General features: G+C 42.4%; 1 non-coding gene across 1 annotated transcript; it reads right to left on the reverse strand.

The window, feature by feature from the left end:
* Positions 1-16,187: 16,187 nt before the first annotated feature.
* LOC118994423 (U2 spliceosomal RNA) lies at positions 16,188-16,371 on the reverse strand. Its single transcript, XR_005068044.1, has one exon. It is a non-coding gene; the product is annotated as a U2 spliceosomal RNA (small nuclear RNA).
* Between the last annotated feature and the right edge of the window lie 9,583 nt (positions 16,372-25,954).

The following is a 25,954-nucleotide window of genomic DNA, read 5'->3' on the forward strand; positions in this document are numbered from 1 at the left end:
CAGGCCCATTCTTCTGCTAACCAAACAATCTTAATTTTCCTTCCCAGCATCCCTGGGAGACTTGGGAGGTCGAGGTCTAGTGACCTAAAGTCCCCGAGAGCTGGATTTTCTAAGTGTCAATAGAGACACAACTGAGGACTTGCCAAGACACACGGACACATTCTCTTCCACCCACTCGTTAGCCATCCATCAGCCTGATTAACCCCTTTGCTTTCTGGGGCTTAGTCTCCAGGATTGTGGCTCATCCTGCAGCCCCTACTCTGTCCTCCATGGTAACCACCACCTCTCTTAGTCAGATGAAATAGCAGGTAAATAGGGGAGACTTAAAATGTCAGTGCATGGTATGGACATCTGCTCCACTCAAACCGATGAGAAGGTGATGGCCTTAGGAATCCAAACTGGAAGAGGCACTAGACCACTTGCCCACCCATAGCACTCTGTGTCAAGAGGAGGCAGACTAAAAGATGCTTAATTGGGAAGACTGCGTCCTCATTCTCACGCTCCTACTGATTCACTGCATGACCTTCAGTGAGTCACTTCTTGTGAACCTTTTTTTCCTTACCTGGATTGCTGCAAGAGGCTGTTCACCCCATGAGATCCTATAACGGTGTGAGAGTCCTGCATTGAGCATCAGACTGCTTGAGTTCATAACCCTGCTCCGACCCGCTGGTAGATAGGGGAAGTGGGACAAAATACTTAGTTTCTCCATCTCTCATTTTTTTATAATTAAAATAGGGATGATAATGTCACCATCCTTAGGCTTATTATAACAACCAAATGACATAATATAAGTAATGCACTTAGTACAGTGCCTGGCATATAGTAATCTGTTAATGTTAGTTATTATTGCTGTCAATCACTGGTTTTCAAAATGTGGTCCCTGGATCAGCAGCAGGAGCCTCACCTGGGAACTTGTTAGACATGCAAATACTCGGGCCCATCCCAGGGCTTATGAGCCAGAAACTCTGGGAGGATGGGGCACAGAGGATTCTGATTTTGCATGTTCAAGTGTGAGAACTGCTGCTATGAGTGGTTCTAAGATCCCTTCCAGTTCTGGAATTCTATTTCCTGCAAATGTATACACTTATCCAAGGCCCAGGGAAATCATTATTATTTGTCCATGTTGTTCCATAAATATCTATTAAATCTCTATCATGTTGGGACATGAGGGAAAAACAGAAAAACAAGACAGAGCTTAAGGTCTCAACTAGTTACAGTTCATCTCACTACCCTTAACTTATAATTTTCAAAATATGTTGTTTGTAAATTTTTCTGCATTTGTTCATGAACAGAAGTTTCATTCTGTGAAAATAATATTTTTTAAAGTATTTTCTTATGGTTACAGTTTGAGCAAGGTATTAGTAAGTGACCTTAAATTTTCTTCATTTTAGGACAGGATTAAATAATACCTATCTCACTGATTTGTTATGAAGATTAATATGATTAAATGTGATGACATGTATGAAATGACATAGTTTCTCACAGATATCCAGTAATGGTCAATTAGATCTTGATTTGAATCAAGTTTATAATTACATATTGTTGANATGAACAGAAGAGTTTCATTCTGTGAAAATAATATTTTTTAAAGTATTTTCTTATGGTTACAGTTTGAGCAAGGTATTAGTAAGTGACCTTAAATTTTCTTCATTTTAGGACAGGATTAAATAATACCTATCTCACTGATTTGTTATGAAGATTAATATGATTAAATGTGATGACATGTATGAAATGACATAGTTTCTCACAGATATCCAGTAATGGTCAATTAGATCTTGATTTGAATCAAGTTTATAATTACATATTGTTGATTAGTATTGATTTAACCTTGCTGTGTATGTTATCAACATACAAAATAAAATGAAAATACATCAACTCATTATATGTTGAAATCCAGGTCCTGAATTCCAAGAAGAGCCTACACCACGTTCTCCTTTAGGGAAGCCAGGCAATAGAGACCCTCAGCAGGCTCTTTGTACTTCACAGATAAGTTGTGGAAGTAGTTGGCGTTTATCCTAAAGGCAACACGGAGGCCAGGAGTCAAAGGAAAGTTCACACTCAAGTACAGGCTTCTCAGCTGTTTATAGTAAAAACTTTGAAATCCTCAGAAAATTCCCTTTTGATTCTTATCTGATTAACCAGGCAGTCCACAGATTCCAGAAGAGTTTCACCCCTTTTTCTTCAAAATCCAGGACCTGCCCTGAGCATGAACTGGAAATGGGGCTCCTTATAATTCACCAAATCCCATTCAACAAACATCAAAGCCCTCGATGCACTGCTTTTGACTCACTCAGAGCTTGCGAACTTTGCAGCCCCGGGGAGAAACCCTCCACAAGTGGGGAGAAGGACGGCAACCACCCAACCCACTGACAGGAAGCATGGTATCTGGTTCTCCTCTATCCACCAGAGCTGAGGAGAGAGTGCTTTTCTTGAAATTCTCTGGGCTGAAATTTGAAATGTGAACCAAGATCTTGCTTCTCTGACAAGTCTCAGCCAGGGAAGAAAGGCACCTTGAGTCCTAGCTACAGATAGGGACATTCCTTCTGTTTACTGAACAATTGCTCCTTCGGGCACTACGAGTACTCCTCACCCTTCTTTACTGTTCCTCCCCCTTTTCCAGTCTCCACTTGCCCAAATCTCAGTGGCTTCTTTCTTGCCAATGCATCCAGGTAAGCTTTGGAGCTTAAGCAAGGCAATAATAGTCTCGAGTCCTATGAAGTGAGCTAGAAAATCAAAATAAGAATGCCCTGAGGGTTTCTGTGTTAAAAGTATTGCTCTTGATAATTGCCATAAGGGACACATTCCAGGATGCCTTTGTTTATTTGGGCAGATGTTTTGTCCACAAGGATGTTCTTCAGGGATCTGGGATTTAGCACATTCAAACCTCGAACCATCCTCATCACTCCATTTCACTGAGTGCTTGTTATGTCTGTGTCAGCATTGTGTGGGGTCCACTTCTGACCCCATGTCAACCCTTGGCACTCTACAAGGTTGATTTTATCAACCCCATTTTCTAAGGGAAGGCATCAAACCTCAACCTGGTCAAATAACTTAGCTGAAGTTTCATGATTAACTCAGCAAAAGGGAGACTGGGCCCCAGGTCCACCTGAATGCCAAAACCCGTAAGTTTCCCTATTTTGGTTAGTGGCACCAAGACAAATCCAAGTGTTCACATCAGAACACGGAGCACTAACTCCTCCTTCTCCTTCCCCCCACCAGACCTCCCATTAGAAGTCTTACGATGCCTTCTTCGTAATTTATTTATCCCTGTCCCTCTTCCTTCTGCCTCTCCAACACTCCTAACACTGCACTGTCAAATTACTACAGTTTCATCCTGTCATTTTCCCGACTCCAGTTTTCACGGCTTTTCAATTGATCCTCTATGTTCCTCTCAATTATCATGCTTTTTTTAAAAATTATGTTTTATTGATTAGGCTATTACAGTTGTCCCAATTTTTCCCCTTTGCTCCCAACTACCCAGCACCAGCCCCAACACTCCTTCAGGCAATACCCCCACCATTGTTCATGGCCATGGGTGATGAGTCTAAGTTCTTTAGCTACTCCATTTCCAAAATTGTACTTTACATCCCCATGGCTATTCTGTAACTACCTCTTTGTACTTCTTAATTCCCTCTCCTCTTCACTCATTCTCTCCTCCACCCTGTCACATCTGGCAACCATCAAAACATTCTCTGTATCCATGATTCTACCTCTGTTCTTGTTTGCTTAGTTTGATTTTTAGATTATATTGTTAATAAATATGTATTTATTGCCATTTTATTGTTCACAGTTTTGATTTTCTTTTTCTTAAATAAGTCCCTTTAAAATTTCATATAACAATGGCTTGGTGATAACGAACTCCTTTAGTCTGTTCTCATTTGGGAAGCTCTTTACCTGCCCTTTGATTCCAAATGATAGCCTTGCTGGATAAAGCAATCCTGGCTGTAGGTCCCTGCTTTTCATCACTTTGAATATTTTTTGCCAGTCCCTTCTAGGTTGCAGAGTTTCTTTGGAGAGATCAGCTGACAGTCTTATTGGAACTCTCCTGTAGCTAACTAACTTCTTTTCTCTTGTTGCTTTTAATATTCTCTCTTTATCTTTACTTTTGGCATTTTAATTATGATGTGTCTTGGTGTGGGCCTCTTTGCATTCATCTTGTTTGGAACTCTCTGTGCTTTCTGGACTTGCATGTCTATTTCCTTCACCAAATTAAAGAAGTGTTCTTTCATTATTTTTTCAAATAGATTTCCAATTTCTTGCTCTTTCTCTTCTTCTTCTGGCACTCCTATAATGCAAATGTTGGACCTCTTAAAGTTGTCTCAGAAATTGCTTATCTTATCCTCATTTTTTTTTTGGTTTCTTTTTTCTTCTTTTTGTTCTGATTGGTTGTTTTTTCCCCTTATGTTCCAAATCATTGATTTAATTCTTGGCTTCATCCACTTTCCTGTTGTTTTTCTGTAAATTGTTCTATATTTCAATTAGTGTATACTTTGTTTCTAACTGGATCTTTTTTATGCTATTGAGGTCCTCACTAAGTTTCTTGAGCATCCTTATAACCAGTGTTCTGACTTCTGCATCTCATAGAATGCTTATCTCCACTTTGTTTAGATCTTTTTCTGGAGTTTTGATCTATTGTTTCATCTGGGCCATATTTCTTTATCTCTTCATTTTGGCAGCCCCCTGTGTTTGTTTCTATGTATCAAGTAGAACTGCTATAATTCCCTGTCTTAGTATTATGGCCTAATGTAGTGTTCTGTAGGTGTCCTGTAGGGTCCAGTGGCACTGCCTATCCTATCACCCAAGCTGGATACTTGAGGTGCATCCTGTGTGGGCTGAGTACACCCTCCTCTTGTAGTTGAGCCTTGGCTGCCATTGGAAGAACAATGGGAGGTATTTACCCAGGCCAGTTAGCTGCAAAGCCTGGTCCTGACCACTGACCACCAACCTCCACTCTCCCTGGACGATCAGTTGTGCAGGAGGAGGGTGGTGGTACACTGTGGTTTGTAGCTATTCATTGGGTGTGTTAGCCCTGGGTGGTGCAGGCCAAGGTCAGCCCCACCTGTGTTTTTCCCAGAGCACCCTGCCAGAGCTATAAAGCAATCTGAGGTGGCTGCTACTGTGGTGGACTTGGAGATTCCCAGGTGAAGCCAAGCTGTTAATCTAAGCTGGCTGCTGCTATCTCTGGGCCTGGGGCTCACCAAAGCCCGCTGTTGCTTGTTTGATAGAATTTAGGAAGATGTGAAAAATGAGCCAAGAACAGTCATTCATATGGGAAAGCAGCTTGGATGGGCCAGTAAATTGGGTTTGATGGAGCCTCCAGGGGTGTCCAAGGTGGGTCAAACAGTGTTAGCGAGTCTGATGGGGTCTCAGATATGGCACCAGCCTGTTGGCTCTGTTGGGGGAAGGTTTATAAAAGGGACAATGGCCACTGCTCACATTGATGCCAGACACTTTCATTTCTCTCAGTATACCCCTGGTGACTTTCAAGCTGCTACCCTGGTGCTGGAGTTCAGAGGTAGTGAGTCTGAGTAGGTGAGTCCATGTGTGGGTTCTTTAAAGAACTGCTTGGAACTCCAGAAGGTTCTTCCACTGACTCAATCCCCACTGGTTTTTGCAGCTACAAGTTGTGGGGACTTAACTCATCTTCCTAGCCCTGGAACCCAGGACTGGGCGTATATGAGAGAGAGAGAAGCAACTGGAAGTAAATAAGTAAATAAGTAAATAAGTAAATAAGTAAATAAGCAACTGGCGGCATGGTGTGGAGTTGGCACCCCTAGCTCCCAAGATATCCCTCCCAAATTTTTATCCACCCCAGGTGGGTAAGGGGCCAGCCCGATCTGTGTCTGCACCCCTCCCATCAGTCTGGGTGGATGTGGTTTCTTTAATTCCATAGTTGCCAGCCATCCATTCAACTCAATTTTATACTTGTNAAGCTGCTACCCTGGTGCTGGAGTTCAGAGGTAGTGAGTCTGAGTAGGTGAGTCCATGTGTGGGTTCTTTAAAGAACTGCTTGGAACTCCAGAAGGTTCTTCCACTGACTCAATCCCCACTGGTTTTTGCAGCTACAAGTTGTGGGGACTTAACTCATCTTCCTAGCCCTGGAACCCAGGACTGGGCGTATATGAGAGAGAGAGAGAAGCAACTGGAAGTAAATAAGTAAATAAGCAACTGGCGGCATGGTGTGGAGTTGGCACCCCTAGCTCCCAAGATATCCCTCCCAAATTTTTATCCACTCCAGGTGGGTCAGGGGTCAGCCCGATCTGTGTCTGCACCCCTCCCATCAGTCTGGGTGGATGTGGTTTCTTTAATTCCATAGTTGCCAGCCATCCATTCAACTCAATTTCATACTTGTCAGACTTCTACTCAATTTGATTTCTGACAGTTCTGAGTGATGGTTGTTCTACATTTTAGTTGTAATTTTGATGTGGTTGTGTGAAGAGGTGAGCCATGTCTTTACACCCCACCATCTTCACTGGAAGTCCCAGAGTTATCTTGGTAAGAGTGAAATTTGATCATTTTTCTCACTTACTTACGTCTCTCAATGATTCCTCCATAACAAATTATAATCATTTTATAACAGTTACTACGTGCTAGACATTGTTTTAAGCACTTCACATATAGTAACTTATATGAGGCAAATGTATAATAACTTATATAATCCCCATTTTAAAGATGGTAAGACTAAAATATAGAGAATTTGTTCCTTACCCAAGGATACTGGCCAGTATGTAACATGAGGAGGATTTGAATTCTATAAATACAGTTCTAGAATCTGTGGTTTTAATCTTATTCTGTTTATAAAGTCTGGGTGTCTAATATGGCTTATAAAACTCCTCACAATCCAATCCTACTTGCTCTGACTTTCTTCCCTACTCTATGCTCCAACCATTAGAAACCACTTAGAATTTTCTGAATGTAGTGTACCCTCCAACCCCATGCCTTCTAATCCCCACTCCCTAAGCCTACATCCTACCCACTATGTCTGTGCAGTTGACCCTCACTCATTCTCCGAGCCTGAATTTAAGTATCACTACTCCAGTAGGACTTTCCTATGATCACAGCTATTCTCTGAGGTTTGTGTAAAAGACACTCTCTGTACCACAGTGGTCAGGTTGCCAGCCTATCAGTTCTTTCTAAAGTAGGCTATGGGCTCCTTGAAAGGGGTCTGGGTCATTTCCATTATGCTCCCCCAGTGATTGGCACATTGCAAGTGTTCAGTAATTTTGCTGGAGTGAAAAAGAGTGAAGTTAGTGTATGACAAGAAACAAATAAGTTACACAGAAAATAAGACAGAAAAAACTGCCAAAAAGTTTGAGAGAACAGAGAGATCGTAGTGGGCTGGAGCATCCAGGGACATCTTCAGTTTATGCAAGAGAGAGCTGAGGCATAGAGAGTTTAAGTAAGTTGCCTTAGTTCAGACAGCTCGTAAGTGGTGGAGATGAGATTTGGCTCAAGTTGCCAGGCGTCAGACCCCATATTCTATCTACATAAACTTTTTCTATTTAAACAGTTAAGAATATAATTCACAGTGTATAAAACATAAATGTGAACTAGTGATTTTAAGGACATTATTGTTTAGAATGAGGATAAGAAAATAATGAGTCCATTTAGAGAAAATAATAGGAGAGTGGCCTCTAAAAGAACAAAAATCAGGAATGCTAATGACTAATTAATGGTCATCTTTATGAAATATGTAATTAACTATGATAAGAGTTAAGAGGCCCATAATTTACATTCCTGGGACAGATAGCTGGTGAGATGCACTGTGATGCTAGGTTTACTTGACTCATCGAGAATGTATTGACTGGTTAAACCTTGCTACTGTACCCTTAGGAACTCTCATTGCGTTGTCAATAATTCCTTTAGATGTTGGACCTTTGCCCTGAACACTCCCACCTTATCCTCCCGCTTCCATTTCCTTTCACTGCTGAAAACCTAATTTTCCCTTTAACCAACTTTTCACCTTCTCAGGAGAGTTTGCATCCTTCCTCGTTTTTCTATATCTCAGAGTCAAGGGAGCATATTCTCCTCACCCTCTAGTCCATTTGCTTCCAAATCATCTTTGCATTACTTTTTACCTCCTAAACTAAAAAATGTCTCCTGTTTTGAAATCGATATCTGATTATCCTCTTCTCTTCATCTTTGCCCTGCTATCTACCAATTTCCAAGTTATGTTTCCACATGCTGAAGACTCTGGCCACAACATATTTGAGTGTGATAGCCTTCTCCTTCTTGACAAATCTCATTTGTTCTTTGCTGGTTTTGTGTTCCTCTACCAAATAGGTGGGATTTCTTCATGGTCCCCTATGTGCAGCCCTTAGGTCTTTTCCCTTTCACTTCTGTCCCTGGTAACTGCCACACCTTCAACCAACATTTCTTTTCAGAGATTGTACTTCCCCTTCTAGAAATTTGTCATTGACCGTACAACCTTATGATGAACTAGCTGTGTGTTAATAATCTTTTAATTTCTCCTAGTTCCCAGTAAGGGCTGTGGGCACTGTTGTCAACCAAGTTAAACTTGACTGACTATTCTTTACCTTGGAATTATGTAAGCACATGATAAATATGACATGTCTTTGTCCTTGGAAATAATGATTTTTAAAATGAGAGTCTTTGGCACCACCAACTAAGCTATCGAAGGGTAAATGACCATATAATTTCACTCATCTATAGGATATAAAACTTAAAGCAACAAATGAACAAACAAAAACTCATAGAGGTAGACAACAGTATGGTGGTTACAAGAGGGAAGGAGGGTAATAAAGGGTAACGGGGATCAAATACATGGGGGTGGAAGGAGGTCCGACTTTGGGCGGTGTACACACAATGCAGCATACAGATGATGTGTCATAGAATCGTACACTTGAAACCTATATAATTTCATTAACTGATGTTACCCCAATAAATTTAATTAAAAAATAAAATGAGAATGAAAAATATTAGAATTTGCTAGAGTCATCTTTAACCTCTCAAAATATTTCCGCTATTATCAACATGCTTTACACATTCTAAATTTAAAAAATCATTACCAGATTGGTTCTGTATATAAATGAATACTCTACAAACCAACTTCTGAATCAAAGTGAAACAACCCATTCAACCTTTTAAACTCAAAGCCAATTGTTAATGAGGTTAACTATTCATGCATATCTCCCTTTTCAGAAGAACAACCTAGGAAATTGTTAAGCCAAGCCAAAACAGAAAGTGACATTGAAATCTGGGGTTTCTAAGGACTGAAACCAAAAAATAAGTCATATTATTAAATTCTATGTGTCTGATAATCATTTGGATACGGCTAATTTGAAGAGGGCAAGGACAATAGATAGACTGGTGGATGGATTTATTACATTGTAGAGAGATAGACTTTCAAAACCTTCAATATTTTAGTAATTAGGGAAAATAAAATCTACTCAAACTCTATTTAATTTGTACAATGGAAAACTTCAGTTTTAAAATATTTTAGACTTTCTATTAAGTAGTCAATATTTTTCATAATGCTTTTGCAACAGAATCTGGCGTTTCTGTTACCTCTTCCCTCCTAAAGCCCTCCCTTTTAAACACAAAGCACGGAGGTAGCCAACTCATCTCTAGGTCACAGAATACAAAGTCTGTCCAGAAGGCATCCAGCCATGTACTATGAAAAATAGAGACATTTATTGAAGAAGATATGAAATGCAAGAAACATGGTACATAGGACAATGATGCCTCAGTCCCCTTCGAAAAAAGCACCTTGGGACCTCACATAGTCCTCCCAGTAACTGTCAGCTGCCCTGTCGTATTTTCCTGAATCTCATCAATAGTCTGAAATCTATTCCCTTCCAAAGGAGATTTTAGTTTTGAGTAAAGCCAGAATTCTCAGGGTGCCAAATCTGGGCTGTGATGGAGCTGAAATCACCTGGGCGATTTGATGTTTCACCAATAAAACTCTGCATGACACATGGTGATGCATGAGCGGGCGAGTTGTTGTGATGATGTTGCCAACCACCAGTTGCCCATAGCTGTAGCCTTCTGAATCATCTGAGTAGTTTCCACAGAGGACTGTTCAAGCTTAACATAAACTTTGATGCAGAGTCATCGTTCTACTCACTCAGTTATTTTGAATGCAATGGCAACACAGTACACATGCTCACCCAACAGCATCTACCACCCCCACTAACTAGCACAGTGACGTTGTCATTGTTCAGGCACGCATATTCCAGTCCTCTCTCCTTGGCTGCCACATTACGCTGATGTTGTTCAAATCATTTTCATTATATTAACAACAGTTGGAATATTTCTGGACAGACCTCATAGAATTGGTATTAAAGTACGATGCTCCATTTCTCGAATAACCAAAACTGTGTCCCTGGCCAGTGTAGCACTGTTGGTTGGAGCATCGCCCCGTAAACTGAAAGGTTGTGAGTTTCATTCCTGTTCAGGGCACATGCCTGGGTGGCAAGTTTGGTCCCCAGTGGGGTGCATGTGAGCAACAACTGATTGACACTTCTCTCCCACATCAATGCTTCTCTCTCTCTCTCTCTACCCCTCTCTCTTGAGTGAGGATTAAAAAACAATCCTCTGAAGCGGCTATGACTAAATGTTAAAATCTGACAAATTGGATGGATTCTTTTCTATTGGTGCACACTGATTCATGTCTTTATTATTTTTTAATTATATTTAACTGATTATGCTATTACAGTTTTTCAAATTTTTTACTCTTTGTGCCCCTCCACCCAAAACCTCCCACACCCTCAGGCAATTCCCACACCTTTGTTCATGTCCATGGGTCATGCATATAAGTTCTTTGGCTACTCCATTTCCTATACTATAATTTACTTCCCCACGGCTATTCTGTAACTACCTATTTGTACTTCTTAATCCCTCACCTCTTCACCCATTCCTCCAAATCTCCCTCGCATCTGGCAACCAACAAAATGTTCTCTGTATCCATGATTCTGTCTCTGTTTTTGTTTTCTTTGTTTTTTAAATTCAATTGTTTATATGTGTGTATTTATTGCCATTTTATTGTTTATAGTTTTAATATTCTTCTGTTTCTTGAGTAAGTCCCTTTAACATTTTATATCATACAGGTTTGGTGGTGGTGACCTCCTTTAGTTTTTCCTTACCCGGGAAGCTCTTTATCTACCTTTTGATTCTAAATGATTCTTTGCAGGGTAGAGCAATCTTGTCTGTAGGTCCCTGCTTTTCATCACTTTGAATATTTTTTGCCAGTCCCTTCTAGCCCGCAAAGATGCTTTTCAGAAATCAGCTGATAGTCTTATGGGAACTCCCCTGTGGGTAACTAACTTCTTTGTTCATGCTGCATTTAAAATTTTCTCTTTATCTTTACTTTTGGCATTTTAATTATGATGTGTCTTGAAGTAGGCCTGTTTGCATCCATCTTGTTTGTGATTCTCTGTGCTTCCTGGACTTGCATGTCTATTTCCTTCACATAATTAGGGAAATTTTCTGTCATTACTTTTTCAAATAGATTTCCAGTTTCTTGTTCTTTCTCATCTCTGGCACTCACTCCTATAATGCAAATGTTGGACCTATTAAAGCTGTCCCAGAGGGTGCTTACACTATTCTTCGTTTTGGTTTTGGTTTTGGTTTGTTTTGTTTTGTTTGGATTCTTTTTTTTCTTCTTATTGTCCTGATTGGTTGTATTTTTCCCCTTATGTTCCAAATCATTGATTTGATTCTCGGCTTCATCCACTCTACTCTTGTTTCCCTGTAAATTGTTTTTTATTTCAATTAGTGTATCCTTCATTTCTGACTGGATTTTTTATGCTATTGAGGTCCTCACTAGGTTCCTTGAGTATCCTTATAACCAGTGTTTTGAACTCTGCATCTGACAGATTACTTATCTCCATTTTGTATCCTCTTTTTCTGGAGTTGTGATCTGTCCCACTGTTTGCGCCACATTTGTCTCCTTGTTTTGGCAGCCTCCCTGTGTTTGTTTCTATGTTTCAAATAGAGCTGCTTTGACTCCATGTCTTGGCAGTACGGCCTAATGTAGTAGGTGTCCTATAGGGTCCAGTGGCACCCCCCCCATCACCCAAGCTGGGTACTTGAGGTTCACCCTTTGTGTGGGCTGAGTTCACCCCCCTCTTGTAATTGAGACTTGATTGCTGTTGGCAGGCAAATGGGAGGTATTCACCCAGGCTAGTCAGCTGCAAGGACTGGCTGTGACCACACAAACCTCCACATTCTTTGGAGGATCAGCTGTACAGGGGTAAGGTGGTGGTGTTCTGATGTGGTCTATAGCTGTCCATGGGGTGTGCAGACTCGTATTTCCCGGTGGTGCAAGCCAAGGTCAGCCCGCACCGATGTTATGCCCAGGGCCACCCTGAATGTGTTACAAGCAATCTGAGATGGTTGCTACTTGTGCTTGACTTGAAGATTCCCAGGTGAAGCTAAGCTGTGAACCTCGGCATGCTGCTGCTAGTACAGGACCAGGGCCACTTAGCAAGGGGTACAGGGGCTGTGGTCTCACTGAAGCCAGCTGTTTCTTGTTTGAGAGAATCTAGGAAGTCATGAAGCATGAGCCAAGACCAGTCATTTATATTATAAAACCACTGTTAACAGCTTGGGTGGGCCTATAAGTTGGGTGAGGCAGAGCCTCAGGGGATCTCCAGGGTGGGGGCAAACAGAGTGAGCAAGCTGGATGGAGTCTCAGATATAGCACCTACCTGCCAGCTCTGTGGCTCTGTGATGGGAGGGTTCAGAAAAGGAACAGTGGCCTCTGCCTGCCTTTCTGTGTGGGAGAAAGGTGTTCCCCAGCTCTCACCTTGATGCCAGACACTTCAGTTTCCCCCTTTATGCCACTAGTGTCTTTCAAGCTGCTACCCTGGTACTAGAACTCAGAGGGAGTGAGTCTGAGTGAGTAAGTCCACTTATGGGTTCTTTAAGAGGAACTGCTTGGGACTCCAGGAATTTCTTCCACTGACTGAATCCCCACTGATTTTTGCAGCTGGAATTTATGGGGACTTTTCTTCCTGACATTGGAAATTTGGGCTAGAGGGCCTGGTGTGGGGCTGGGACTCCTTGCTTCTGAATTATCCCTCTCAAATTTTTATCCACTACTCATGGGTGTGGGACCAGCCTGATCAGCATCTGCACATCTGCACCCCTCCTACCTGTCTGGATGGATGTGATTTCTTTGATCCCATCATTGTCATATGTCCATTGAACTTGTTTTCTGGTGGTTCTGAGTGAGGGTTGTTCTGTATTTTAGTTGTAATCTTGTTGTGGTTATGTAAGTGGGCAAGCCATGTTCACCTGTACTTCCATCATTATAGGAAGTGATTTCATTTCATGTCTCTAAAATGAGAGGAAACATATCCACGTACTGCAAAATCACTGTAGAACTAAATAACTGAAAGAATTTTCTGTACTGATTCTGAATTATCCTGTTTCTTTACTTGTGCCATAAGCATTTAGGACAGAGCTCTTCCTTTGGTCTCCAAAGGAAGAAATAAAAATAGTTCAAAGAAACCAAGTGATTCTGGAGCAAAGGCAGGTCCAATCTCAAGTCAGAGTTAGAATTCCAAATACTGAGCATCATAATAGACATTCAATCAGTATTTATTTGGCTAACTGGTTGCTTGCTTAACAGGAGTGAAAGCTCAGCTCCTTGAGGAAGATGGAATATGTTACCTTCTGTTCATCACTGACCACAGCACTGCTGGCGCAATCTCAGGAGACCTTCATGTGACTTTAGTGGTGGCAACAGTTTAATATGGAACCAATCATATTGTCTAGGGTCCCTGCTTATAGGCTGGCAGACCCAGGGTTATGGGTATTTATTACAGCCTCGGTGTGAAGCAAAGTAAATAAATCCAAGACTAGGAAGAAGAGCTGAATCTAAGGACAAGAAAGAGAACTATCCCCAAAGAAATTGACTTTCAAATTACTCCCTCATCTTGCCATCATTTCAGTTGCTTCTCTCTCTCTCTCTCTCTCTCACACACACACACACACACACACACACCCTGTCTTTCCAGGTGCCAGCTCTTCCACTCATGCCAGTATCCTTGACTCATGCCTCTTTCTCTCCCTCCAACACCACTGCCCATGAAATTTTGCCTCAAACCAACAAGTCCAGATTGGGGACCTCCTTTCTCACATGCATATCGCCCTACTTCCTCCTGAGAAATCTCCATGTGTCCACCCCACTCACCCAAATCCTCCCAGTCCTTTACATCTCCACTGAAGACACACCTCCTGGAAACCTTCCCTGAACCTGTCAGCCCCTCAGCTCCCTGAAGAGTCTAGGACAGTGAAAACCTCTCTTCTCATTGGTAATTTTCACATAAAACTCCCTATAGGGTTGGATACTGAGCCCCTTACCCAGACTGGAATCATTCTCCCGGCTGAAACCCTAGCCTATGCTGCTCTGAGACAGCGCCAAGAGCCTCAAGCACCCTACTTGTCCATCTCTGGTTGACTATTGCTGTTATACGGCAAAAATAGCAGACAAGGGGTCTGGAAGGTCAAGGAAACGGGGCAGAACAGGGAAAGCAGGACATTACGTGCCTTTAAAAAATCACACAAATATATTAAACATGTACAATTTCCTTTAACTTTGTCCCAACCAAGGGCCTTAACACAGTGCGGGAGCATTTCAGTGACAAGGACACAGGTAATACATTCACTGAAGCTTCTTGGGGGAAATGTAGTTCAACTTGATTCTCTCTGGAGAGAGAGGTATCAGAGTCATAGAAAGAAAAGTTGTGTGTGAGTGTGTATGTGAGTTGTGTGTGTACGTGTGTCTGTTTGTCTGTGTGAGCGCATGTATAACTGTTGTTTGCAGGAGTGGTTCCTACTTGGTCATTGCTTTCACATGCCCTCGGTGGGCAGCCACCGTCCTGGTTAGAGCCAGGATTCCACCCCATGCAACATATTGAGAATGGGACAGTCCACAGGGACTCCTGAAGGCTGGGGCTGCAGAGAGCAAGAGAGTAAGAAGCCCAAACCCCCACGGCGCCAGTGGGGCCATGGAGAAGTGAGGCCTGGAGGTGGTGCAGAGCTTGGGCCAGGCTATGACTGAGCAGGAACCACAACGCAAGCCCTGCTCCTGACCTGTCATGAGGCAGCGCACCAGTGCCCGCTGGGAGCCTTCTTTATTCCTTATAAAACAGTGTCAGTGAAAGAGCAGCAGTAACGAGTTTCACCCTCTCATTAAGTTGCCATCCAACGCTTGGCTGCGCTTACTGTCTTTCCAAATTTTGCCGCTGGGGCTTAGCAGTGGTATTTCCCCTTAGAGGCTCCAAGTAAAGAAGCCAGAGAGGGATGGAGAAGGTTTAAGTAAGTGCAATGTATGAACAGGTGGGAGCAAAGGCCCCACAAGAAGGGCAGATGAGGTGAGCCAAAGAGTCAGCCATGGAGTATGACTGCAAAGGCCCCTGGCCAAGTTTAACAAAGCGTTTCTCCTCTCGGCAGGGGAGGAAAACCAGACCAGGCAGGTTCTGGGAGTTATTACCTCGGAAAACTCCAGCCTCCTGAGTCCTTCAGTTTACATTACCACAGCATAGAAGCAAAGCTGTGTTAGGATGAGTCCCAGACGCAGACGGGTCCCATAGACAATTCCCGTTTTCCTAAGAGGCTGCTGTAACTACAACTTAGAAACAAAGCTGGGCCCAGCCTCACGATATGAGAGTTCCTTTGAGACTGCTTGTCTACCATTGGTCTGAACCTGTCTAAAACCAAGGCATCTTGTGCCTCAGCCAGGCTAATCCTGCTGAAAAATGCTTTCATCTCACCCCTCCCCAGATCAGATGACTCCCCTGGCTCCACATGGTCTCCTGCTTCAAGTCTGAACCGCTCTTGCCCATTCTAGGCACCCCAGTCCAGTCCTGCCTCACTCTCCATCCTTAGACCCTTTTGCTCATCTACACACCTGATTTAATCAGCCCTGCCTCCTCACTCTTCCCTGTACCCTCCATGCTCATGTCTAACTCTGGTGCCTTTTCCCCCTCCTGTCTTGCCTAAGAAATCCCGTCTTCTCCCTCTGCTTAAAAATAATCTGCCTACTCACTAAGGTGTGTCTCGGGTTCACTTCTTCCATGAACTATTTTTACCAGTCCACACTGATCCCTCAAAATGTCATTGTAGCAACCCTATGCACATCAGGGAGCAATGATTGTGTGTGTCACAGAAAGCCCAGGCTTAGCCCTAGCCAGGCAGCTCAGCTGGTTAGAGTGTTGGCCCAATATGCCAAGGTTTCAGGTTCAACCCCCAGCAGGGGCTCATACAAGAAGCAACCAATGAACACATGAGCTAAGTGGAACAACAAATCCTCTCTCTCTTTTTAAAATCAATACGTAAAATTTTTAAAACTGATAAGAACAGATACTACACTTGATCTTACACTAAAGACCAAGAAGTGATCCATAAGTACAATATTTTTTTAAAAGAAGAAAGAAAAGAAAAGAAGACAAAAGAATATAGAAAAGAGAAAGCAAGCCCCAGCCCACACCTAGAAAGCAAGATCCAAGTTCAACGTTCATACTCTGGAGTCAGCTGGGCCTGGGTTCACATTGGGCCACACTACTCCATGTGGCACATTTGTGACCCTTAGAGAGAGGCGTTCCAAGCATGCACAGCTGTCCACAGCAGTCCTGGTGCAAATCTCTCCTCTAATGCCCACCAGCTGCAATGGCTTGAAGTCCTTAACGTCCATTATCATAGGTCCTCATCTGCAAAATGGAGATAACAGTGCCTACCCCACTTGGTTGTTTTAAAAGTTAAGAAAACTATATAAAGTGCTCAGCATTAGAATCCACTGGGGGCTCACCAAACGTTAGTTATTAGTGTCATTAGCCTGCTCTGCTTCTTTGATGAGCTGTTTCCAGAAAGAAGAAGAGGCATCAGTAACTTCTTAAGAGAGCAACTGACTGGTCCACTTCCTTCTCCTCTTTTCCCTTTGCCATTTCGTCATCACATCTCCTGATTGGCAATATCAAAGACTCCAAACCCAAAAATAATATAGCTTTATGGGGGGTGGGGGAAGTGTATCTGGGGACTAAGGATAATCACATTTAGCCTAAGGCCATTCAACATTAGGTATACAATAAAGAGAGAGAAAAATTAACCTCTAAATGGGAGGAGAGTAAGAAACTTGTCCGTAAAGCCAGTATTTGAGAGAGAAAAGATATGAGAACAAGTGAGTAGATGCAGAAACCAAGGCAGTGTAGGGCTGCCTTGGGTGTTCTTAGTAATTCACTGGATTGGCTTTGGGGTCTGACACCCTAAGATTCTTTTATTTTTTTAAAGATTTTATTTATTTACTTTCAGATAAAGAGGAAAGGAGGAAGATCAAGAGGGAGAGAAACATCGATATGAGAGAGAAACATCAGTGTTTGAGACAAACATCGATCAGTTCCCTCCTATGCGTCCCCAACCGGAACCCTGGCCTGAAATCCAGGCATGTGCCTTGACCAGGAGTCAAACTGGGACCTTTCTGTATTCAGGAAAGACACCCGACCCACTGAGCCACACCAGTCAGGGCTGATACCTTAAGGGTCTATCTTCAGTCCACCCCGAACTTGCTGTGTGAATTGGACAAGTTATTTAACCTCTCTGTGCCTTAATTTACTTATCTAAAGATACTAGATAAGCCTAACCAGATAAGGGATATGGCTTGACAGTGTATAAGGACAGTGTAAGTGTCCCCCTATCTGGTGGCTATTTAATATGTAAATGACCCTTCTTGGCATCCAGTGAAAGCTAAACCCTCTGAATAATGACGGGATTAATAAAGAAAACTAGTAAATGAAGAGAGTGGTTAGGGAGGAAGGCAGGGCGTTAAGAAGGGAGGTAGGAAGGTGAGCCAGATGTTACATGGAGCATTAGCCCTACAACATACAGCATTAAATTCAGTTAGATGCTTCTTCCCAGCCAGATGTGGGACCACGGGCTATACTCGCCATCTCCCTCCAGATGAATCAGGGTCAGGGTCCAGGACAACTGATTCAGTTTGAGGAAGAAACAGAGAGTACAGGGATAGTTGCATTTATCTCAGCAAATATCTTATACCTTGTCAAGTATCTGACACATTTCATGTGTACGTTAAATTTTGATGAGGGCATCTACAAGCCTTCAGCTAGTATTTAATCTATCCCGGTGAATTATTTAACCAGAGAAGAACTCGTGCTTCCAAGAGTATTTATTTTGCATTTTTATTAGAAATAATTTATACAAAAGTAGAATAGATCAATAAACCGCAATGTACCCAGAATTCATCACCCAGAATCAACAATAATCAACTCACAGCCAAGCTTATTTCATGTATATTCCACTCACTTCCTGCCCAAACCCAAACTATTGTAAAACAAATCCAAAGCACTGTATCATTTCATGATGCAGATACTTCAAAAAGAAAGAAAAGGGAGGAGGGCATTTTACATAAATTATACTTTTCCTAAAACAAGGGATGAGGCATGGCAGAGAGGAAAGCAAGAAGCCCAGTTTCCAGGGTGAGCAGAAAGTGACCAGTTCGACTCCATTTTAATTGCTTCTCCACTTTACATTTACACAGTTTATTCGTTATCATTGATGTTGAATGCGTTGCCCTGTAATTTTAGCTTTAATGGTCTCACTCATCAACTCCTATTGAATTGGACACACCTGGCTAGCAAGAGCCATTTTCCGAATTCAATGCTGTATGTTGTAGTGCTCCGGGTGACATCCGGCTCACCTTCCTACCTCCCTTTCTTCTTAATGCCCTGACTTCATCCCTAGCCAATCTCCTAATAACTTCCTAACTTCCCTTTATTACTCCCATCAACATTTACTGGGCCCAGCTCCTAGCATCTAAGTAGGCAAAATGAAAATGAGATGAGAACACCTAGCAGACACTGGAGGCTGAGAGTTGGAGAAAGGTGGGGAGTGCAGCTGAAAAGAGTAAGGATGAATTTGCTGACAAAGGAGGATGGAAGTGGTGAAAGGTGCAACATGGCATTCCGGGTGGAGGAAGCAGCCCTGGCAAGGTCAGGGAAGGAAATTTGGGGCCTATGAGGGGAACTGCAAAATGTACTGTGTGGCTGGATCAACAAATGTGATGAATAAAGGGCGGAGAATAACGAACACTGAAATACATAGAATTAAGCACAGTCCAAGTCTCGGAGGACAGTACTGTTGAACTGAGGGCGTAGGGGTGGAGTAGAGCTGGTGGGAGAAGGAGTCCTGTTATGAGAGAGACACATAATGCCCTCTCTGAGCACCCGGGTTCACTGCGACACTTTCAACTTCAACAGTATCTCCTATGAGAACATACCCTCTGAAACAAGCGTATCTTCTCAATAGTTTACTAAGAACTGGTTCCTCCACCAAACATTGTTCCACGATATAGAAACTACATGTCAGATCAGCAATATTGTCGAAGGCATGCACATCTATTTAGTTTGCAAACATTCTTCTTTCCAGAAAATGTTTTCAAAACAGACACTAGACCAGACCTTACTTTTATATATTTGTTTCTCTTGGGGCAATAAAACAAATGCTAATGGGGATGGAAGGATGGAAATGCAGAGAAATCATTTCATTCTGGTTATTGTTTTTATTAGGTTGACTGAGACTGCAATGCATCTGTGGAAACACATTTGGAAATGTTCGCTTCGTGGCACAAGAGCTATTGAGTCATGGAGCTGAGGCTTTGAGCTAGATTCATAGAATTCAAAACGAAACCCAGGGTTGCCAATTGGCTGCTGAATTGGAGTGCCGCAGACAACCATTGCCATGGAATTATTGAATATCTGTTCTGGCTATCACCAGCACCCCAATTTGTTTGGCAGTTGAAAATGCTGCACTTTGCACTTGACTGGTTTCAGAGCTCCAGGGCTAGAGGGACTGATGTTGTTGTAAGTTCCAGGGGTCACGAATCTGAATTGCAATGAAGTGTGCAACAGTGAGCTCTGGAGTGAGGGGTGTGATTAAATGACCTCTAATGTTCCTTATATTTACATAATAATACTCTGGTCCTTGGGCCACAGCTATCTGGGGCTACTATATTTATAACTTTTTTTCTCAAATAAAAGAAACCAAACTGCAGCAAGATGACTCACTGATGATGATGTAGGGAACAGTTTGACAACGTTGAGATCAAGTTTTATGCTTATAAGATTTGGCTTTAGATTCCAGCAAGAATCTTGTTCCAGCACAATTCCAGTTCCCCTGCATCCAGATGTGACTTTGTTTCCACCCATATGTTCTCCATTTGAGTCCGGGGCTCACTCACCTGTTTTTCGCATTTGTAGTCCATCGTTTTCTATGCCCCGATTGTACTGTCTTGCATGGCTGCTATCCATCCACTCTCACCTTCATCTGCAAGTTCAGTTGTGCCTCCAACTTCAGAGATAGGCCTGATCTTAGAGAAGACAGGCTGTTTCTTGGGTACATACAGCCTAAAATCCCTGTCTTGAATCCCTCCACTCTCAGACCATCACTAGTAGGGTCTATTTCCAATCTTTCAGACGCTGCTTGCCCAACACATGCTGCTAGTTATCTTCATGCTAACATCCAGCTCTGCGGACTCCTCCCCTACTCCTGCTTGGAGCCACCACTGGATTTTAAACCATAAGGCCTTGAAAATTGTCCTCATGACCTACAACTTCTAGATCCCTGGGACACATACCCTCTGGGACCCCACCACCTTATATCTCCCAGCGGGGTTCCCATGTAGATTTTCAGTCTGTCTTGACAGCCCGACCTGGGCTCATGATCCCACAGTTCCCTAGTCTGCCCCAACCCCTGCTGGGCCTGAAGCCTCCCTTATGACCCTGGACTTGATTTCTGGCCAAGGAGAAAGTGAAGGTGAGTGGATGTCTGGCTCTGCCAAAGCCTAGCCTCAGTTATCAGCACCACCTTATCTCTTTCTAATTGCTTTTCTCTGATATTGATTTTCTTCCTTCTATGACTGAACGCTGGACTCTGACCCAGAATTTGACATGACCATAGTAAGTGTCTGTCTTATACTTCTTACTTCCCTTGAATTCTCAGGGCCTCTTGAGCCCCTGGGATATTACCTTACTCTAATAGTCGGCTCGAATGTACTCAGATCTTCCTAACCTTAACCAGCAGTTAAGGGCCCAGAACTTTTGAACCAACCTAGGGTCCTTTCTAGGGTGCCACAATACTACGATTTACCTCAGTGTCCTCTAGACTAACTTCTGTAGAAAAGTACTATTCTATGAGACAACAGGAATTTGTAAAAACGAACAAACAAAAGTGCTATGTATACATGTTTATTTCATGATCATGTGAATTCAGAAAATACTCATTATAGGACATTCCAAGTCCTTTAATATGCTACTGGTGAGCACTGTAATATTAACGAGATGGTGGGAGGGGCACCTAGTATGTAGCTTTTTCAAAATGCGGTGGCCTAGCCCTGGCTGGTGTGGCTCAGTGGATTGAGTGCTGGCCTGCAAATGAAAAGGTGGCCTGTTCGCTTCGATTCTCAGTCAGGGCAGGTGCCCGGGTTGCAGGCCACATCAATGTCTCTCTCTCTCTCTCTCCCCTCCTCTTCCCCTCTCTCTAAAAATAAATAAATTAAATCTTTAAAAATAAAATAAAATTAAAAAGTGTTGGCCTACAGAAGTTTTTTTGTGAACTGTTCTACATGTCACTAGAGGCTCCCAGAACACCTCAGGGGAAATACTGAGTGATTTAAGCGTTAGTCTTCGATGCTGACTTGAATCCATTTGAACAAATTTTTCTCTGACAAAACTAATATAGAGCAGGGCATCGAGACTTTTCTCCGTATCACAATAAAACTGGACCCTTATCTTACACTATACATAAAAATTAACTCACAATGGATTAAAGATATAATCATAAGACCTGAAAGTATACAACTCCTGGAAGAAAACATAGGAGGAAATCTTGACGTTGGTTTTAGCAATGATCTCATGGATATGACCCCAAAGCAGAGACAACAGGAGCAAAAATAGGTGCGTGCTGTGCACCAACCTAAACAGCTTCTGCTCAGCAAGGAAAGCAATCAACAGAGTGAATGGAATGGGAGAGAATCTCTGAAAATCATATATCTGATAAGGGGATAATTTTCAAAATATATAAGTTTATACCAACTTAGTGGTAAAAACAAAACAAAACAAAAAACTAATCACCCAATTTAAAAATGGGCTAAAGAGTTGAATAGACATTTCAGAAGATATACAGATGGCCAACAAATATATAAAAAGATGTTAAACATCACTAATCATCAGAAAAATGCAAATCAAAGCCACAGTGAGATATTACCACACACCTGTCTGTATGGCTAACACCCAAAAGACAAAACATAGCCAGTGTTGCTGAGAATGTGGAAAAAAGAGAACCCTTGTATACCGTTGGTGGAAATGTAAGTGGGTATAACCACTCTGGAAAACATGGAGGGTCCTCAAAATACTAAAAATAGAACTACCATATGTCCCAGAAATTCTACTTCTGGGTATATATTCAAAAGAATTGAAATCAGGATTCCCATGTTCATTGCAGCGTTATTCACAACAGCCAAGATTTGGAAACAACCTAAACATCAATTGACAGATAAACGGATAAGGAAAATCTAATATCTACATACAATGGAATATTGTTCACACTTAAGAAAAAAAAGAAGGGAATTCTGCAGTGTGTGACAACGTGGATGAATCTTTAGGATTATGCTAAGTGAAGCAGGCCAGTCCTTGAAAGATAAATATTGTGTACATTCATTTATATGAGGTATTTAAAAGTCAAATTTATAGAATCAAAAAGTAGAATAATGGTTGCTAGAGGCTAGAGAGGGAGAGAATATGGAGAGTTACTAATGAAGGGACATAAATTTCAGTTACGCAAGGTGAATTCGTTCTAGAAATATGCTGTATAGCATTGTATCTATAGTCAATTATATAGTACTGTACATTTAAAAATTTGTTCGAGGGGAGATGTCATGATAAGTATTCTTACCACCACAAAATAAAATAAAGAGAAAAAAATAAAATTGTAGTAATTAAATAAAAGTATCAGAGATAGAATTTTTAATTTTAAATTCTTACATGCATTTGTTCAAAATTCTATAAATTCAAGTTTGTATTACTACACACATATTAGAATGATTAAAATAAAAATATAAAATATTTTAATAAACTATAATTAATATATTTTAAATAAAAATATAAAATACAGCTCTATTCGGAACTGGTGAGGATGCTCTGGGATCATACAATAGTACCACAACTGTGAAAGCAGTTTGACAGAGAGTTCTAAAGTTAAACATATATTTACATACTACTGAGCAGCCACACCTGGGTATTTATTTATCCTAGAGAAATGAACACACGTGCACACACAAACCTAGACACAAGGGGTTATCACAGAAGCTTTACCTGAAACAGTCCAGATGTCCTCCAGTGTGTGAACAGTTAAACTGCGGTGCATGCCTACTGTGGAAATACCATCCGAACAAACCCCACTGTCCATCACTGTAGTGATGGAGAACGGTTCCCAGGGGGGAAGGGAAGGCGTATAAAGGTGAGCAGGAGGGAGTTTCTTTGTGGCACTGAAACAGTTCTGTATTCTGTGATGGTGGTTACATGAACCTGCACACGTGACACAATTTCATGGTGCTGTACACCAAAAAATAAAATTAAAATGCATATAGAAACTGGTGTGAACTGAGTCAAGTCTGTAGTTTGACATTGTCCGTTTCCTGATTTGGGTCATGTTTTATGGCTACCCAAGAAGTTATCCTGGGGAGAATCTTGGTGAAGAATAGATAGAAACACTCTGCACTGCTTTTGAAACTTCTTGTGTCTTAAACTATTTCAGAGTAACTTTTTTTGTTTAATAAAGAGAAAGCCAAAACAAAACCAATTCAGCTTTGGTGGAGTCCAGGCGAAAGGCTGTAGGAAGGCAGGAATTTAGCCCACCTTATTTCTCATTCAGAACCATGCCTGGCCGACTCAGTTCTACAACCAGGTTTTGTGGCTCCACCGTTTACTAGCAGTGTGACTTGGGGAAAGTCGCAATCTGCCTGTGCCTTAGCTTCTTCAGAAGTAGAACGGAAATAATAATAGTTCCTACATCATAATCCTCGGGTTAAGATTAAAGAGTGATTAATGCCGGGTGCTTTGAATACTTTATAAGAGGAAGAGGAGTTCCATGAAGGGATATATGAGGTTCGCCCGGAAAAAATCCAGCCACTGTTAACTAATATAACAAGAATGGTTTGCAAGACATCAGTGTAACCTGACAGCCAAGGAGAGTGGACTGGAATGCACATGCATGAGCAATGACAACTTTGCTGTACTAGTCAGTGGGGGGTAGATGCCATTGAGTGAGCATGTGTACTGTGTGGATGTCACATTCAAAATGACTGAGTGAAGAAAACAACAGATCTGCATCAAATTTTACATGAAGCTTGCACATTCCTCTGCAGAACCTACTTGGGTGACTTGGAAGGCCACAGCTATGGGCAACTGGTGATTGCCAGCTTCATCACAACAACATGCCCCCTCACGCATCACACCTTGTGCAGTTTGGGGGAGAAACATCAAATCACCCAGGTGACTGAGACCACTAAGCCCAGATTTGGTGCTCTGCAACTTCTGGCTTTTCCCAAGCTAAAATTGTTACAGAGCAGAGGTCCAAGGGGGCACAATATTTGGCCCATCCAGGGATGCCAAATAAACTGTTAAAGAACAGATATACTGGGGCCCCGGACTCCAGAGGATGGTATACTAATACCGTCCAGACTCCCCTACTGAGCCCAATCTTCTGTCACCAACTGGAAAGACATCTCTCAATGCCAGAGATTTGTGAAGAGGAAACGAAATGTTTATTTAATGCTATTCAGGCCTAACACCTCCATTAAAATATCAAAGTTCTTTAGGGTATACACCTACACACACACACACACACACACACACACACACAGTGCTCCCTTCTCCCCCTGTCCTAACTCTGGGTACCATAAATCAGGAAAAGAGCACAGGTCCGTTTTTCCAGGCCACTGGTATTATCAGCTATGTTGAGGTCCAGGCAGGATCCCAATTAATTCAAAGTCATGTGGCACCTTCCACTGGCAAGAGTTCTTTGTACCAAGTTCCAGTCAAAGTCTCTCCTGCTTTCCAGGCCACGTGGCCAAAGGGAGCACCCCAAAGCCCCGTGGGCCTCTTCTACCAAAGCTGCAGGGGTCCGCACTCCACCAAAATTGCGTGTCTTTCTCCTTCACCTGGCTGCAGGGATCTCCATTCTGGCAAAGCTGTGTGGTTTTCCCTTTCACCTGGGAAACAGGAGGTCTGCACTCTGCCCAAACCGCATGGCTCTCTCTCTCTCTCACCTGGGCAAAAGGGGGTCCTAACTTTGCCCAAAACCGCATGGCTCTCCCCCCAATGGCTGCCATGTCTGGGTTTAAATGCCCACGCCAATCTTCCTCTGTACCCCTATTTTCGACTCCTCCCACCATCAGTTACACCTGCCAGTATTTCTGTATTATTACAAGTTTACTGGGATGCCTTTGTTAGTCTGGGCAGTTATGGCCCCATGTCCTAGAGCCAATCTTCTCCAAGCTCCCACGCAGGCGCTGTAACTCAGGGGACCTGCCCCCCAGTTACATCTTGGGGGGAAGGGACTTCATCCCCCCAGCTCCAAGCCTGGCCACAGCCATTTAACATATCCAAGTGACCTGCCAAAGGCAGGTATGATATGGTATTAGATGATATGGTATCTATTTAACATAATAGATATGTTAAATGACCATGCCATGGATTAGCTGCAAGGCTGTGGCTGTACAAAACAGCCCTGCATGTTCCTGCTCCGTGTCCCTTCCCCCAACTCACATCTGTGGGGGAAGGGGTGAGGACATCTTATACGTCTCTCCAATATTCCTATACACTGTGAGTTCTGGACACCATTTCAAATCTTTTTTTGAGGGTGGGCCCCTCCTTGGCTGCACCCTGTACCAAAATCACCTTTGAAAGGGAAGAGATTT

The sequence above is a fragment of the Sturnira hondurensis genome, unplaced genomic scaffold (genome assembly GCF_014824575.4).
Source record: "Sturnira hondurensis isolate 20B ecotype Veracruz unplaced genomic scaffold, ASM1482457v3 Scaffold0000880, whole genome shotgun sequence".
In the NCBI taxonomy this organism is placed as follows: domain Eukaryota; kingdom Metazoa; phylum Chordata; class Mammalia; order Chiroptera; family Phyllostomidae; genus Sturnira; species Sturnira hondurensis.